Source organism: Cervus elaphus, chromosome X, assembly GCF_910594005.1.
Source record: "Cervus elaphus chromosome X, mCerEla1.1, whole genome shotgun sequence".
NCBI lineage: Eukaryota > Metazoa > Chordata > Mammalia > Artiodactyla > Cervidae > Cervus > Cervus elaphus.
In genome coordinates this window covers 50,581,390-50,597,115 of record NC_057848.1, presented here as the reverse complement: position 1 = coordinate 50,597,115, position 15,726 = coordinate 50,581,390, and the positions used below count along the sequence as shown (strand labels likewise).

The window sequence follows — 15,726 nt, the reverse complement described above, 5'->3', positions numbered from 1 at the left end:
TGAAGTCAATCAATGACTTCCCACTTGTCTAATCCAACAGTTCTTTATTGTACTTTATTTTACTTGACACATATTTAACATTTGCCATGGTTGCCATTTTCATGTACATCTCTCTTGGTTTTCTACAGAACCATTTTATTTTAGTTCTATTTCTGTATCTATGAGTACACTGACTCAAAATTATTCACTACTTTGGATCCTTTTTTATCTCCTGCCTTTTTACATGCTGATACTATTCGTCAAAGTCCTCTCCTGCTCCTCTCTGATTGACTTCAGAGAGGGTCTCATTACTTCAATTTTCATTATTTCAATTTTCACCTATATTCTACTTAGGTCTCACTTTTATTGTAAACTCCAGGACTATAAATCTTCATCAATCTCTATTCAACATGTTCCCTCCAAAACCCTTCTAATCGTGTCTCATAATCTTACCTACATCCTCATGTTCTCCACCTGTATATGGTCATCCTAAATAGCCTTTCAAAACACAAGTATGTTAATATCAGTCACCTGCAGAAACCTTCAGTGACACTTGCCACATACATATTAAAATTTAAACCCTTTAGTATGGTACCTTGGAGTGTTGGCAGTTTGGTCTCTCCCATCTTTTTGGCTCAATCTGTCAGCACTATCCTTCATACATGGCACATTGCTATTGTACTCCATTATTTTGAAATCCCAGAATGCACTATGTTCTTTTACATCTTCAAGCTTTTAAAAATTCATTCTGAATAACTGAAATGTTATCCTTTATCCTTCCATATGCCTATTAAATACTTTTTATGCTTTAAGAAGCACCTAAAATGTGACTTCAGTAAAGTTTAATGGATTTTCTCAGTGAAATATCCTTGATCCTTCCTCTGAGTTCTTGTAACATATTATACTCATATCTATATATAATACAAACTATAAGGTTTTCACATGTCTCTTCCACCATATCTGAGACCAGAGGAGGTGTGTCTTTCTCATGTGTGTAATCCCAAATCCTAGTAAATATTAAGCATTCAAGAAATGTCTGTTGAAACAATTAAATGAATAAATGGGTGCCAAGTGTTAACCAGTGAGACAGGTGTTTCTGTCTTCATGTGAACACATCTTGACAAAACTTTTTTTTTTTTTGACAAATGACTATGAATCACTTGAGATTATAAGGGGACTCACAGTAAGTGAGAAGTCTGTTTCACTCACTCACTGCATTATAATTGTTTAAATTATTTGGAAATAATTTAAGGGAGCTTGGCTATATAATGTTTTAACCAAGAATATTACTATTGCTATACATTAATCATTATCTTGTTGCTTGAAACGCCCTAGAGATTTCTTAATTTAGAGCCTAGGAAGTAAAAAGGTGCTGGGTTATGGATGTTCATTGACACGGTTCTTGCTTCCCTGGTGGCTCTAGCAGTAAAGTATCTGCCTGCAATGCAGGAGCTGCAAGTTCGACCCCTGAGTAAGGAAGATCCACTGGAGGAGGCAATGGCAACCCACTCCAGTTCTTGCCTGCAGAATCCCATGGACAGGAGGAGCCTGGTGGGCTACAGTCCCTAGGGTCGCAAAGAATCAGGCATAACTGAAACAACTTAGCATGCATTGCTTTCAGATAGCTAAAAATAATGACTGCAGGTGCAAGAAGATTTTAAAGTATTATATTTTAAGAAGTGAGGCAATGTCGATGTATGGCAAAAACCACCATAATATTGTAAAGTAATTAGCCTCCAATTAAATATTTTTTAAAAAAGTGAAGCAATAGAAGCTTAGCATTTTTATAGTCTGTGTTTTAATTAAATAATCTTTGCCACATTAAAACCATTCTTCCACTTTAAGGAAATTAGTCTCTTGCCAAAGAATAGGGGAAAAATTGTTGCCAACACTCTTGCAGCTTTCTTGTAAAATCAGAACAGATGGAAGGCCAATGGAACATGAGATAAATGCAATATCAAAACAACTGCTGAGGTAAATGCTATACCCTGGGAGCTGTAAAAGTTTTGCTCTAATTCTAAGATAAGTTTTATGAATGTATATGTCAATGAAAGCAGAAGTTTGAATTATCTGCACATAATTTACAATATGTTTAGAAATATTTTTCAGAATTGAATAATTTTTCTTACACCATAGTCAAATGTTTAACTGTAAACAAATACACAAAGCATTTTAGCTTATTTTCTCTCTGTAGCTTTTTAAAAGAGAAGCTAAATAATTTTGCATCAGTCAAACCAGTGAAAGAATGAATGCTGTTTCATAAATATAAGAACATTTTTACCTAAAAGTTTATCCTTTGAGGTTTGGGATTAACATTTAACATATGCACTCTACTATATATAAAATAGATAACAACAAGGACCTGCTATATAGCACAGGGAATTATACTCAGTATTTATAATAATCTATAAGGGAAGAGAACCTAAAAATATATGTATAAGAGAGTCACTTTGCTGTACACCTAAATCTAACACAACAGTGTAAATCTACTATACTTCAATAAAAATAAAAGCCATTAACTTCCCTCTAAAAATGTTTATGTTTATGTCAATCAAAGTTTTCCTTTTATAAAATCCAAAATATTATAATGGCTCTTACTTTATGCATGTTTGCAGCCTGGACAATTAACAATCACCTGTTGACTGATTTCTCTCCCTAGACTCTGAGCCTCTTGTGTCTCCTTTTATCCTGCTGTCAAAGTAACACTTCCCCGCATATAGTCCTCCTCTGGCTCATCAGTAACTCCAGGATAAAATTTTCTGGTCATAATTGCTCCAAACCTATTTTTCCAGCAGTGGATTCCCATTTCTCTTCTCTGTATATGCCCTTGCACAAAACTTGCTTTTCCTGACATGTAATGTGCTGTTTCACATTACTTAGCCTTTGCACATGTTTGTCTCTCTAAAAGGAACCCCTTTAGTTTCTACTATCAGTCGTAACTTATTAAAATCTTCAGCTAAATATGGCCTCTTTTTGAAGCTTTTCCCAATTCTTACAGGCAAAATTTGTAAATACTCTTCATATCTTCCAAAGTCATTGTGAATGTCTCAACTGCAACATCTCATCACATAATATTTGGTGTTTGATGCTTTTCTAAGATTGTGAGTTCCCTGTGGGTAGGAACAAGGACTTCTGTACAAGTTTCTGTCACAATTCCCCCAGTGTAATACTTGACACATAAATTCATATTGAGTGAATAAATTGTACTCTTTTCTTACAGTTCATTAATTTCACATATATTTATGAAACACTGATTATGTGCCATGTACTCAGCTTGGATACTGGTGATAAGGTGATGAGAAAGACCTCATTCTTGTCCGTATGGGAAAGACAACTACAAACAATAGGATGCTGTTTTCTGAGTATATATTTTGAATTTCTCTATTTCTCTCTTTCCTTTCATAATGCCATTGTCAGAGGTCCTAGATTTTTATTAGGTGCCAACTGACCAGGTAGTTTCACAACTAGACAGTAAAGATCAACCAAAAGTACAGAAACATTTTATCAAATGAAGCATTATAGTTTATAATAAAAAGTATACCACCTCATAATACACGTTATCAAAATTAAAATCATGTATTGCTTTGACTATTCACAAGTTTTTGAAATATTTAGTAAAATAAATTCCTTTACCCATGACTAAACTTTTAAAAAGATATTTTGAGTAACTAAGTGTAACAGCATAAGCACAGTCTTTTCAGGTGGTGTTTATACATGTTTCCTTTCTATCCACATATATTTTACCCATTGTCTTCCGTTTTTGTTTGCATTCTTATTTTAATTTTTTAAGCACTATTTATACATGATTAAAATATTAAATAACATACAAGATCATTTAACAAATTACAATTGTTCCATTCTCCACTGCTCCATATCCCCAGTTCCACTTCCCAGAGGTGACAATTTTTATTTATTGGTTTTCCAGTCAGCTTTCTCATGATATAAAATTTTTCTAGTAAATTCTATCCTTTTTTAGAGTTGAAATTTGATGAGTCTTGACAAATCTATACAGTTGTGTAATCACTAGCAAACTGAGACCCAGATGATGTCTATTACATTAAAAAGTTCCTTCCTGTACCTTTGCAGTCAGTTTTATTTCCAGAAACTCTAGTACACACTAGCAACGACTGCTCTGTTTCTTTCACTATTGGTTTGTATTTTCCAGAAATTAATGGGAAACATACACCAGGCAGTATATATTCTTTTGAGCCTTGCTTTTTAAATGCATTGAAGTTCACCTGTGTTGCTTCAGGTGTCAACAGTGCATTTTTTTTTTAAATTATTGAGTAGTATTCTAAGGTAACCATTTTTAACAATTACCATTTTTATTAGTTTTTCAGACTTAATTTGAAATAACACATATTGCTCATTGCCTTCTTGATTAAATACATTATCCATTAAATTTCCTTATTGAAAACCAAGATTTTATGTCACTCTTACACCCTTCCACTTAATCTCTCTAATGGTAATCTTTTAAAAAAATTTCCTAGGGTGCTCGCTTCGGCAGCACATATACTAAAATTGGAACGATACAGAGAAGATTAGCATGGCCCCTGCGCAAGGATGACACGCAAATTCGTGAAGCGTTCCATATTTTTCAGAAATATAGACCAATGGAACAGAATAGAAAGCCCAGAGATAAATCCACGAACCTATGGACACCTTATCTTTGACAAAGGAGGCAAGGATATACAATGGAAAAAAGACAACCTCTTTAACAAGTGGTGCTGGGAAAACTGGTCAACCACTTGCAAAAGAATGAAACTAGAACACTTTCTAACACCATACACAAAAATAAACTCAAAATGGATTAAAGATCTAAATGTAAGACCAGAAACTATAAAACTCCTAGAGGAGAACATAGGCAAAACACTCTCCGACATAAATCACAGCAAGATCCTCTATGACCCACCTCCCAGAATATTGGAAATAAAAGCAAAACTAAACAAATGGGATCTAATGAAACTTAAAAGCTTTTGCACTATAAAAGAAACTATAAGTAAGGTGAAAAGACAGCCGTCAGATTGGGAGAAAATAATAGCAAATGAAGAAACAGACAAAGGATTAATCTCAAAAATATACAAGCAACTCCTGCAGCTCAATTCCAGAAAAATAAATGACCCAATCAAAAAATGGGCCAGAGAACTAAACAGACATTTCTCCAAAGAAGACATACAGATGGCTAACAAACACATGAAAAGGTGCTCAACATCACTCATTATTAGAGAAATGCAAATCAAAACCACAATGAGGTACCATTACACACCAGTCTGGATGGCTGCTATCCAAAAGTCTACAAGCAATAAATGCTGGAGAGGCTGTGGAGAAAAGGGAACCCTCTTACACTGTTGGTGGGAATGCAAACTAGTACAGCCACTATGGAAAACAGTGTGGAGATTCCTTAAAAAACTGGAAATAGAACTGCCATATGACCCAGCAATCCCACTTCTGGGCATACACACTGAGGAAACCAGATCTGAAAGAGACACGTGCACCCCAATGTTCATCGCAGCACTGTTTATAATAGCCAGGACATGGAAGCAACCTAGATGCCCATCAGCAGATGAATGGATAAGGAAGCTGTGGTACATATACACCATGGAATTTTACTCAGCCGTCAAAAAGAATTCATTTGAACCAGTCCTAATGAGATGGATGAAACTGGAGCCCCTTATACAGAGTGAAGTAAGCCAGAAAGATAAAGAACATTACAGCATACTAACACATATATATGGAATTTAGAAAGATGGTAACGATAACCCTATATGCAAAACAGAAAAAGAGACACAGAAATACAGAACAGACTTTTGAACTCTGTGGGAGAATGTGAGGGTGGGATGTTTCAAAAGAACAGCATGTATACTATCTATGGTGAAACAGATCACCAGCCCAGGTGGGATGCATGAGACAAGTGCACCAGCCCAGGTGGGATGCATGAGACAAGTGCTCCGGCCTGGTGCACTGGGAAGACCCAGAGGAATCGGGTGGAGAGGGAGATGGGAGGGGGGATCGGGATGGGGAATAAGTGTAAATCTATGGCTGATTCATATCAATGTATGACAAAACCCACTGAAATGTTGTGAAGTAATTAGCCTCCAACTAATAAAAAAATTAAAAAAAAAATTTCCTAGGATAATTGAGATATACTTGACAAGTACAGTTCTTGATTACTATGGTATCTTTAAATTACATACTTAAAACTTTTTCTTATTTCAGTAGCTTTCTTCAGTCTATTGGCTTGCCCTCTCTCTTTTTTGAGATATTTAACTCTATCATCTAAACTTCTACATATTTCTAATTTTGGAAATGATACTTTATGATTTTTTCCAATTTTTTGTACTGTGACATTTCCTTTTTTATTGATTTTTAATCAATGAAATTGCTTCACAGGTCCCTCTGAAAACGCAAATTAGATGGCTCTAGAGTTGTGTTTGTCAGTTTAATTTCTTGTTTCTTAAAATATGTCTTTAAAAACTTTTTTTTTTCCCCTGGGGTTAATAGTTGTGTTTGTTTTCTGTTCTTTGCCTTTCATGCTATTGATTTTCTTCATACCTCTGGGTTTTTATTTACATATGGGAACAGGCAGTTTGTCTATTTCTTCTAGGTAGTTCTGTTTCCACATAGATAAATTTCCTGTAAGGTCTCCCTGTAGTTATGAAGCCTGACTTGGAAATCTGTGTATGTGGGCAAGGCTTATCTATTGACATGTTTCATTTTAAAGTAAGTATGGTGCCAGCCTTGAGGCTAGGATTCTTCCAAAATGCCAGAATGGGAAGAATTTTGCTAATAGCACACATATTCACCTTAAGAGTAAATTTTCCTCAAGCTGTCAGCTTGTGTATTTTTAAAGGGAGGCGTCGTTTTCTTTTGTCTAAGGCTAATATGCTCAGCTGCCTGGGTCCTGAGAAATTTATGGGCTTCCCAGTTGGCTTAGTGACAAAGAATCCTCCTGCCAAGCAGGAGACGTAGGTTCGGTCCCTGGGTTGGGAAGATCCCCTGGAGAAGGAAGCGGCTACCCACTCTAGTATTCTTGCCTGGAAGATCCCATGGACAGGAGAGCCTGGCAGGCAACAGATAGTCCATGGGGTCACAAAGAATCAGACATAACTGAGCAACTAAGAAGCAATAGCTCATTTAAGTGCTGAATAATATTCCATTGTCTGGATATTGAGAACATATGACATATGTCCTACAGACAGTACTGTCAAACTGATGCTCTACTTAAAGCTGCTCGTTTTCAAGTAGCTAATTTGATGAGATAACCCTAGCTAAAGGAGCCAATGGTACTATTATTTTACTACTATCTGCCTTCCTCTTGCTTTGTTAGGCCCCATATAATTTCAGGGGTTTAAAGGAATGAGTCAGATGATATTCAGGCAGATTATGAGAGTCCCTCTGGGTAAGGGGGACAACTCTACTGTAAATTGTATACTATAGTTTGCCTAAATTACTCCTTGTATGTGTATACAAATATTTTATTCACCATCTTCTAGCACAAATTTTAGTCTCATTTTAAGGACCAGTTTAATCTGTAACATTGATACCTTCACTTAATATCCACATTGGTATATTAGCAAGCAAAATATATATCTTGTGTCCTAGAAAATATGGGAGGTGTTGCTCCTTATCACGCTGGCAAATCACAGTGACATAAACTTTCTATTTGTCTACCTACTGAGAATATTGATTACCTAAGGTCAATTGTAGATGAACTAGCTATATTTTTTCAAGTTTTCAGACTGCAGCTTTTCTGTCAAACTGTTGATATATATTTATATAAGATGTGTTTATATATGATTTATAAGATAAATATAATTATATAACTATATTAATAATATATAATTCATATATTTTTAGTTGCTAATATCCACAACAGAAGTAACTTTGTTTTAAAGTAAAAATAAATAAGATAATCTCCAAATACAATTCCAAATTGTAAAATTTCTTTCTCCCTCCCTTCATCTTTTCTCTGTTTCTTCCTTCTGTCTTACTTTCTTCCCTACTATGGCTGTTTTAAATAGATAACAGAGTAATCGTCACTGTGGAGGGAGAGGAAAAAAAAAAACTATTAATTTAAACCCTAAAGTAATGGTAACAAATAGCTTAACTGATTTTTCCAGCTGGATTGAATAATTGCTGTGAACACCTGACTTTTTATTCTATTTTCCATTTTTATCCTGCCTTTCATAATGGTTGGAGAAGTACAAAATAAGGTAACATACACCTTTATTATTTTCTAGCTCTGCTAATAATTTTAAGTCAATAATAGTTTTAGCGAGCACCTACAATGCATTCTGAAAAGAACTGACAAAGATGAAAATATAAGCTGTCTCCTCACTACGGGAATTCTGAACCTAAGTGTACTTAAGAAAACACATACATTGCTATAGCACAAACTCAACTGCAGTGAGGGTCACAGGATACTTATCAACGGCTACTTGAGATTTATTTTTGGCCTGTTTCCTCTATGGGGCTTTATTTATTTAATAAAAATGATTTCTTTGTGAGTGACACCAACATTCCTTTTAATTTTTTAATGAATTGTTTCCCTCCACCTGGTATTTGAACTCTCGAGTTCTGTCTTGGACTTTCTGTTTCACCCTACCAAAAATGTATGTGATCTCATCTACTCCTATTGTGTCAAAATTTTGTTGCTATCTTAGTTCTCTGAATTAAGTGTGGGGTAAAGTATTTAAAGGATTTGTGAACATCTCTATTTAAACATCGTACAGATATTTCAGTATCTGCATATTTCAAAATTCAGCTGATAAAATTCTAAAAAATAAAATTCATCTTCCCGTTTTCCTGTTCTAGTGATAATAGAGGCTTCGCCTTGGATATCTCTAATCTATTGTTTTCCCAAACCATAATGGTTTTATTCCATGTGACCCAAACACTCATCTTGGGTATTATTTCAAATATGTGTATTTCAATTTTGACTGTTTTTCTCCATTCACACTGCCATGATCCTTCTGTAAGACAACAACATCTTTCCTTTGCACCACTGTGATACACTGTGACAAATATTCTGACTTCTGTCTTTGCTCCACTACAATTCATTCTCTGAACTGCAGTCAGGGTGATATCTTTAAATGTAAATCTGATTGAGTCACTCATAAGTTTCCATTACTCTAAGGAAATTATTTTTTTAAATAATTATCAGTAAGGGTTATGTGTACTGGCTTCTGCTTTTCAATTTTATCTTCTATCACTCTTCCCAGGTTTCTAATCAAGATAGTGGTCTCCTTTCAATTTCTTGAAAATACCAAAATCCTTCCAACATCAGGGTCTTTGCAATGCTGCTCCATCAACCTGGAATACTGTTCCCCCATTCTGTTCCCCTAATTCCAATTGCATTTTTAAGTTTCTCCTTAAATGCCTTTTCCCTTAAATTTTTCACCCCTTCTCTGATCCAAATTAAGTCCTTCATTAAGTTCTCTTATAACCTCAAACACCAGCATCCTCAAAGCCTTTAAGTGTGGTTTCTGATTTGTTCCCCCATTCATTTGATACTTGAACTCTGAGAAGTTTGTTGTTGTTTTTTAAGATATGCTTTTTTTTATTAGTTGGAGGCTAATTACTTTACAATATTGTAGTGGTTTTTGCCGTACATTGACGTGAATCAGCCATGGATTTACATGTATTCCCCATCCCGATCCCCCCTCCCACCTCCCTCTCCACCTGATCCCTCTGGGTCTTCCCAGTGCACCAGCTCCAAGCACTTGTCTCATGCATCCAACCTGGGCTGGTGAAACTGGAGCCTATTACACAGAGTGAAGTAAGCCAGAAAGATAAAGACCAATACAGTATACTAACACATATATATGGAATTTAGAAAGATGGTAACGATAACCCTATATGCAAAACAGAAAAAGAGACACAGATGTACAGAATAGACTTTTGGACTCTGTGGGAGAAGGCGAGGGTGGGATGTTTCAAGAGAACAGCATCAAAACATGTATATTATCTGAGAACTTTTTTACCTCAGCACTCTTTCAATATGAAGACTTATTCCACATCTCTGATTTTGATATTAACTACTTCTCTTTAGCATTTTATCCTAGGGTTCAGAGAACTTCCCTACTGTTTGAATTAACAGTCCTATGTGATCTGAACCTGAAACTTGGCAGATCATTTCCATGTGATTTCACAAGAACTCCCCCAGAAGCAATATACATCCCTCACAGTGATGGAGTTGACATCTTTCTGCTAGCTTGGTCCATTTTACCATCATCTCTCACCAAGATTATTGTAGTTCCTAACTGCTTTTTCTACCTTTAGTCTTGCTTTTCTGCAAGAATTGTTTATACTGCAGTCAATGTAACCTACTTGAAAAGCCAAACTAATGTGGCATTCATTTATCTGAATTCATTAAACCTTTCAGTGTTCTGTCATTGAACTTGCATATTTCAAAGTCTTCAGAATAAGGGCCTTACAAGGCCCTTAATAATCTGGTGTCTACTTCTTTTCATCACATGTCTGCCTAACACATAATACCACCTTCTGCTAACATGTGTAGTCTTCCACTGCTTCCCCTTTTATTTGCTCTTTTTCTGAATGATTTCATATAATTTGATGGTTTTAACTACCACCTCTATATTGACAACTCCAGAATATTGCTTTGGGAGAGATGTGGATGGATTTAAGAGAGAACGGTTTTGAGGACTGGAAGAATGGGTTCAGGTCTATCGTAACACCACCATCTTTCCAGTCACCCAAGTCACCTAAGATAAGCACATAAAAATCTGTATGCCATTTTATACTTCTTGTTTCTCCAAATCTCATAGTCAAAAAATCACTTAGGTAACAGATGATTGGGGGTTTAACCAGAGTGATGTGGATAGAAATGGGTAATTAGTCACATTAAAGGAAAATAATTATATGGTCAACCAGTAAGATTTGTTGATTGATTGAGAGGGAGAAACATTCAAGGATCATTTCCAGATTTCTAGTTGGGGTTTCTGAATGGCTGGTGGTACCATTTAGTAGGGAAGGAAGGATAAGCATAGTTTTAGTTGTTAAGCTGTGTTTAATTATTTGTGTTGTAGAGCCTAAGATAACATTGGCCTTCCCAGGAGGAGTTATTCAGCAGGAAGTTAGCTATGTAATTCTGAAACTTGGTGTAGAGATCTGTTTTGTAACTATAGATACTGTGAGTTAGGCACAATGGTTGATAAAATAATTACGGGCTAGATTACTCATGGAAAGTATGAAGATTGAAAACAGTAAATCTCTAGAGATAAACATCAATATTTATAAGGCCCATGGAATATGAACAGCCCAGGAAGAAATCAAAAGAAAAAATCAGAAGAAGAAATACAAAGAGTATATAACAATGGACATAAAATATAGTGGCAATTTTCAAGAAGTAGGTTCTGAGCAAGAGTGTCAAATATAGCCTAAAATAGATTATGGTGGTTGAAATGTGCCCATTTTGTCTAGTATTTAGGAGGTCATTGAAATGTCACAGACATTTCCCAAGAGAATAGTTAGGTGAGAATCCTAAATGTCATTGTTTAGGTTATGAATACAAATTGAGAAGAACAAGAATAATGAGAAAATATTGATTAACAAGAGGTGGGATACCATGTTAAGGGACAGTTCATTTATTCATTCAACTAAACTTTACTGATGTCCTATGGTGTGGCAGGTGTTTTTCTAGGCCCCTGATATACATCAGTGAATAATTTTAAAAAATAAAAATATCATGGCCCTTGTAAAACTTAGATAGTATCATGAGAGGTGGACCACAGACATACTAAATAATGCATATAGTATATTATAAAGTTAAATATTATATGAAAAAACTGAACAGAGAGGAATAACCAGGTGTGCTGCAATGGTTATTTTTTAAGTATAAAATGCTCGACACTACTACAAAAAAAAAAAAGAATCTCAGTTTACACCTACTATAATGATAGACTTGTCTTTGGAGTCATAAAATTTTAGATCTGAAAATTATGAACATAAAGGCAGGGGTTGAAGCTCAGGAAATTATTTTTTGAACTAGCAAGTATAATAGACCTTTCATTTTTGTTGTTCATAATTTATACTTGCATAGTTCTGACAGTATTTGAAATTGTATGTTATGTCATAACACATTTATAATAACATTTTAAGCCTAGAAAATAAAATAATTAAAAGAACAATACACTAGATACATAGAATGAGCTTGGAAAGTCAATTTAAAAATAATTAAGATTTGAACCCTGGAATACACAGGCATACCTCAGAGATATTGCAGATTTAGTTCCAGACCACTGCAATAAAGTGAGTCACACATTTCTGTTTTGGTTTTTCAGTGCATATAAAAGTTATGTTTGTACTATATTGTAGTCTATTAGGTGTGCAATAGCATTATATCTGGAAAAAACAATGTGCATACCTTAATTTAAATATCCTTTATTGCTAAGAATGCTAGTAATAATCTGTGCCTTCAGCAAGTCATCAGCTTATTAGCTGGTGGAGGGTTTGAAATATTGTGAGAATTACCAAAATGTGATACAGAAACATGAAGTGAGTAAAACTGTTGGAAAAGTGGTACCAACGACTTGCACAAGGTTGCCGCTAACCATCAATTTATTAAAAAAAAAAAAAAAAAGTATCTGCAAAGCACAATAATGTGAAGCCCAATAAAATGAGGTATGCCTATAATATGAAAGAGGGAAACACACAGAATTATATAGTTCTCATATAACTGTAAAAGGCGATAACAGTGGTGAGATAATAATGTATTGATCACTTACTATGAAATGGAAAGGCAAAGATTCATGTGTATATCTTGTAAATGTGACCAACATAACAGATTATCTTGAATAATTCAAGTATGTATCAAGTATATTGGAAACACCTCAACACAATAAAGGCCATATATGAAAAGCCCAAACTAACATCATAAAGAATGGGGGAAAACTAAACACTTTTCGTTTAAGACAGATGCCCACACTCTTAACTTCTTTTCAACATAGTACTAGAAGTCCTAGCCAGAGCAATTAGACAAGAAAAAGAAAGTAAAAATAATTCAAATTGAAAAGGAAGAAAATTTATATCTGTTTGCAGATGACAGGCTCATACATGTAGAAAACCTTAAAGACTTAACAACAACAACAAAAAAACTGTTGAACTAATAAATTCAGCAAAGTTGCAGGATGCAAAATCAACATAAAAAATCAGTCATGTATCTATACACAAACAAAATGAAAAAAACCTCATTACAATAGCAACAAAAGGAGTAAAATACTTAGGAATAAACTTAAGAGATGGAAGACCTGTATACTGATGAAAGAAAGAAGACACGGATAAATGGAAAGGCATCCCATGTTTAAAGACTGAGAGACTCCATATTGTTAAACTGTCCATACTACCCAAAGTGATCCAAAGATTCAGTGCAATTTCTTACAAATATTGTAATGACATTCTTTACAGAAATAGAGAATTTTAAAATTCAGATGAAACCACAAAAGCCCCAAATAGCCAAAAGAATATTGAGCAAGAAGGAAAAAGCTGGAGTTATTACACTGCCTGGTTTCAAAGCCACAGTAACCAAAAGAGTATGGTAGTTGCAAAAAGTCAGACTACAGGCCAATGGAACATAATAGAGAGCCCAGAAATCAATCCACATATTGATAGTCAACTGATCTTTGACAAGGGTGCCAGAGAGAGAGAGACAATTACCACATGATCTCACTTATATGTAGAATCTAAAATAGTCGAAGTCATAATGGCAGAGGATAGACGTGGTTTTCAGGGACTGGAGGAAGAAGAAAATGAGCAGACATCAAATAAGGAATATAAAGTTTTAGTTATGAAAGATGAAAAATCTATGGCTATCTAATATAAAATGTGACTGTTTTTAACAATATTGCATTGTATACTTGAAATTCACTAAAGAGGTTATATCGTAAGTGTTCTACACACATACACAGAAAATGGTAACTATATGAGGTGATGGATATGTTAATTAGCTTGAGTTTTATCAATAGTTTTTATAGTTATATAAACCATATAACTATAGTTATATAGTTTTATAGTTTATCAGTTTTTATAGATAGACATATTAATGCATCAAATTGCATACTTAAAATATATACAGTTTTAATTTTCAATTATATCTCACTAAAAATTTGAATAACATAAATAAGAGAATAATGGGGAATAAAAGTAGTAATTGCTTTTACCTAAAAGCCTGGGGAAGGCTTCCCAGAAGAAGTCATAAAAGAGGTTGGCAAAATTAAAAAAGGGGACTGAAGTATGCTTCCAGTAGAAAGACAGCATAGGCAAAAATAGGAAAGCATTAAAAATATATAAAAATGCCAAGTAATCTAGTGTGAACAGAGGACATGATATATCAGGACAATTATGAATGATGAAGCTGCAAAGAAAAGTTGAGATGCCAAAAATAAGGAAGAGATTCATTAGTCTAACATAACACCATATTACATTCTTGAGTCATTGGGTGGAAGACAGATTATGTCATTGAGAGAGAGAAAGGCAGACAGAGGAGAGATATCTGGAAGAAGAGTGTACTTGTAAGTAGAAAGTAAACTATATGGTAGGAAGTTAAGGAGTTATTGCAAAACCAAGTATACCAAAGAACTGCTCTGGTGACAAATATTTCTAATTAAGAAAAAGGAATAGATTCTCAGTAGAATAGACATTATTGCATGTTTCTTGATAGCTCAGTAGTTGAGGACACTGTGCTGAGATCACATATAAATTTAGTCTCCATGAAGTGGATACAAGATATTAACAGCTTCTGCCCACTGTCACAGATTGTGGTTTTAACTTCAGACAGAATGTGTCATCTATTAAAAAAGGAGTCAAGAGACCTGACCCCATAGCTGAAAAAGCAATATTAAAGACAGTGAAATGTTTATGAATCCACATATCTAGCTTTAACCAAAGATGTATACCTTGTATCATAAAGTTGATCTGAGATGCCTGAAGACAGACAAGTTTGGGAGTCAGAATGGTATTAGTGATACGAGTGCAAGCAATTCATATTATGCTCAATGTACTTTGTTTCTGGACTATTGTTTGAAAACTCCACCTCTCTTAGGATGCTTCTACAAGTTTACACTTGAATTATCTGGCATCTCCCTGAATATGCACTATCTACAGAATTTAGTTCAGGCAGGGGTTTAAACATAGAAAAAAAAGTTTTAATTATTCCTGTCATTGAATGATCCTTGGTTTTCTTAAGTCTTCAGTCCCTTGCTATTCTTAAATTTATGGCAGGTTTGGGCATTGAATATAGAATAATATTACTTATAAACATAACTTAAAATATCTTACAGAAGCTTAGAAATGTCATAGGCTTAGCAAAGAAGTTACAATCATAGAGAGTAATTTTTACTGTGATTAGGGCTAAGGCATGGATAGTGTTATTTATTGTGTTTATTGTGTTTGTGTGTGTGCATGTGTGCTGCATTTCTTTGTGATATACATCTAGAATATCCTCTACTAGGAAAAAATCTCAATGCTATTACTAATATTCTGGTGAACATGAAGTTATAATTAATACCATTTATTTATCTGTTCCTTTATTCAGTAAACATGTATTGAATAACTACTCTCTAATGGTGCTGTGTTGAATACACAGTCCCTCTTCTCAATAAGTTTAGTCTATTTCAGGAAGTTAGTACAAAGCACAATTAATATATAAGAAAAATATGATAAGTGATATAGAGATTCAAAAAATTATATAGGGGATATAACATGTGATACAAATATAATAATAATAAACAT

General features: G+C 34.4%; 1 non-coding gene across 1 annotated transcript; it reads left to right on the top strand.

Moving 5' to 3' along the window:
- The first annotated feature begins 4,470 nt into the window (after nt 1-4,470).
- LOC122690927 lies at nt 4,471-4,577 on the top strand. Its single transcript, XR_006340181.1, has one exon. It is a non-coding gene; the product is annotated as a U6 spliceosomal RNA (small nuclear RNA).
- The last annotated feature ends 11,149 nt before the right edge of the window (nt 4,578-15,726 follow it).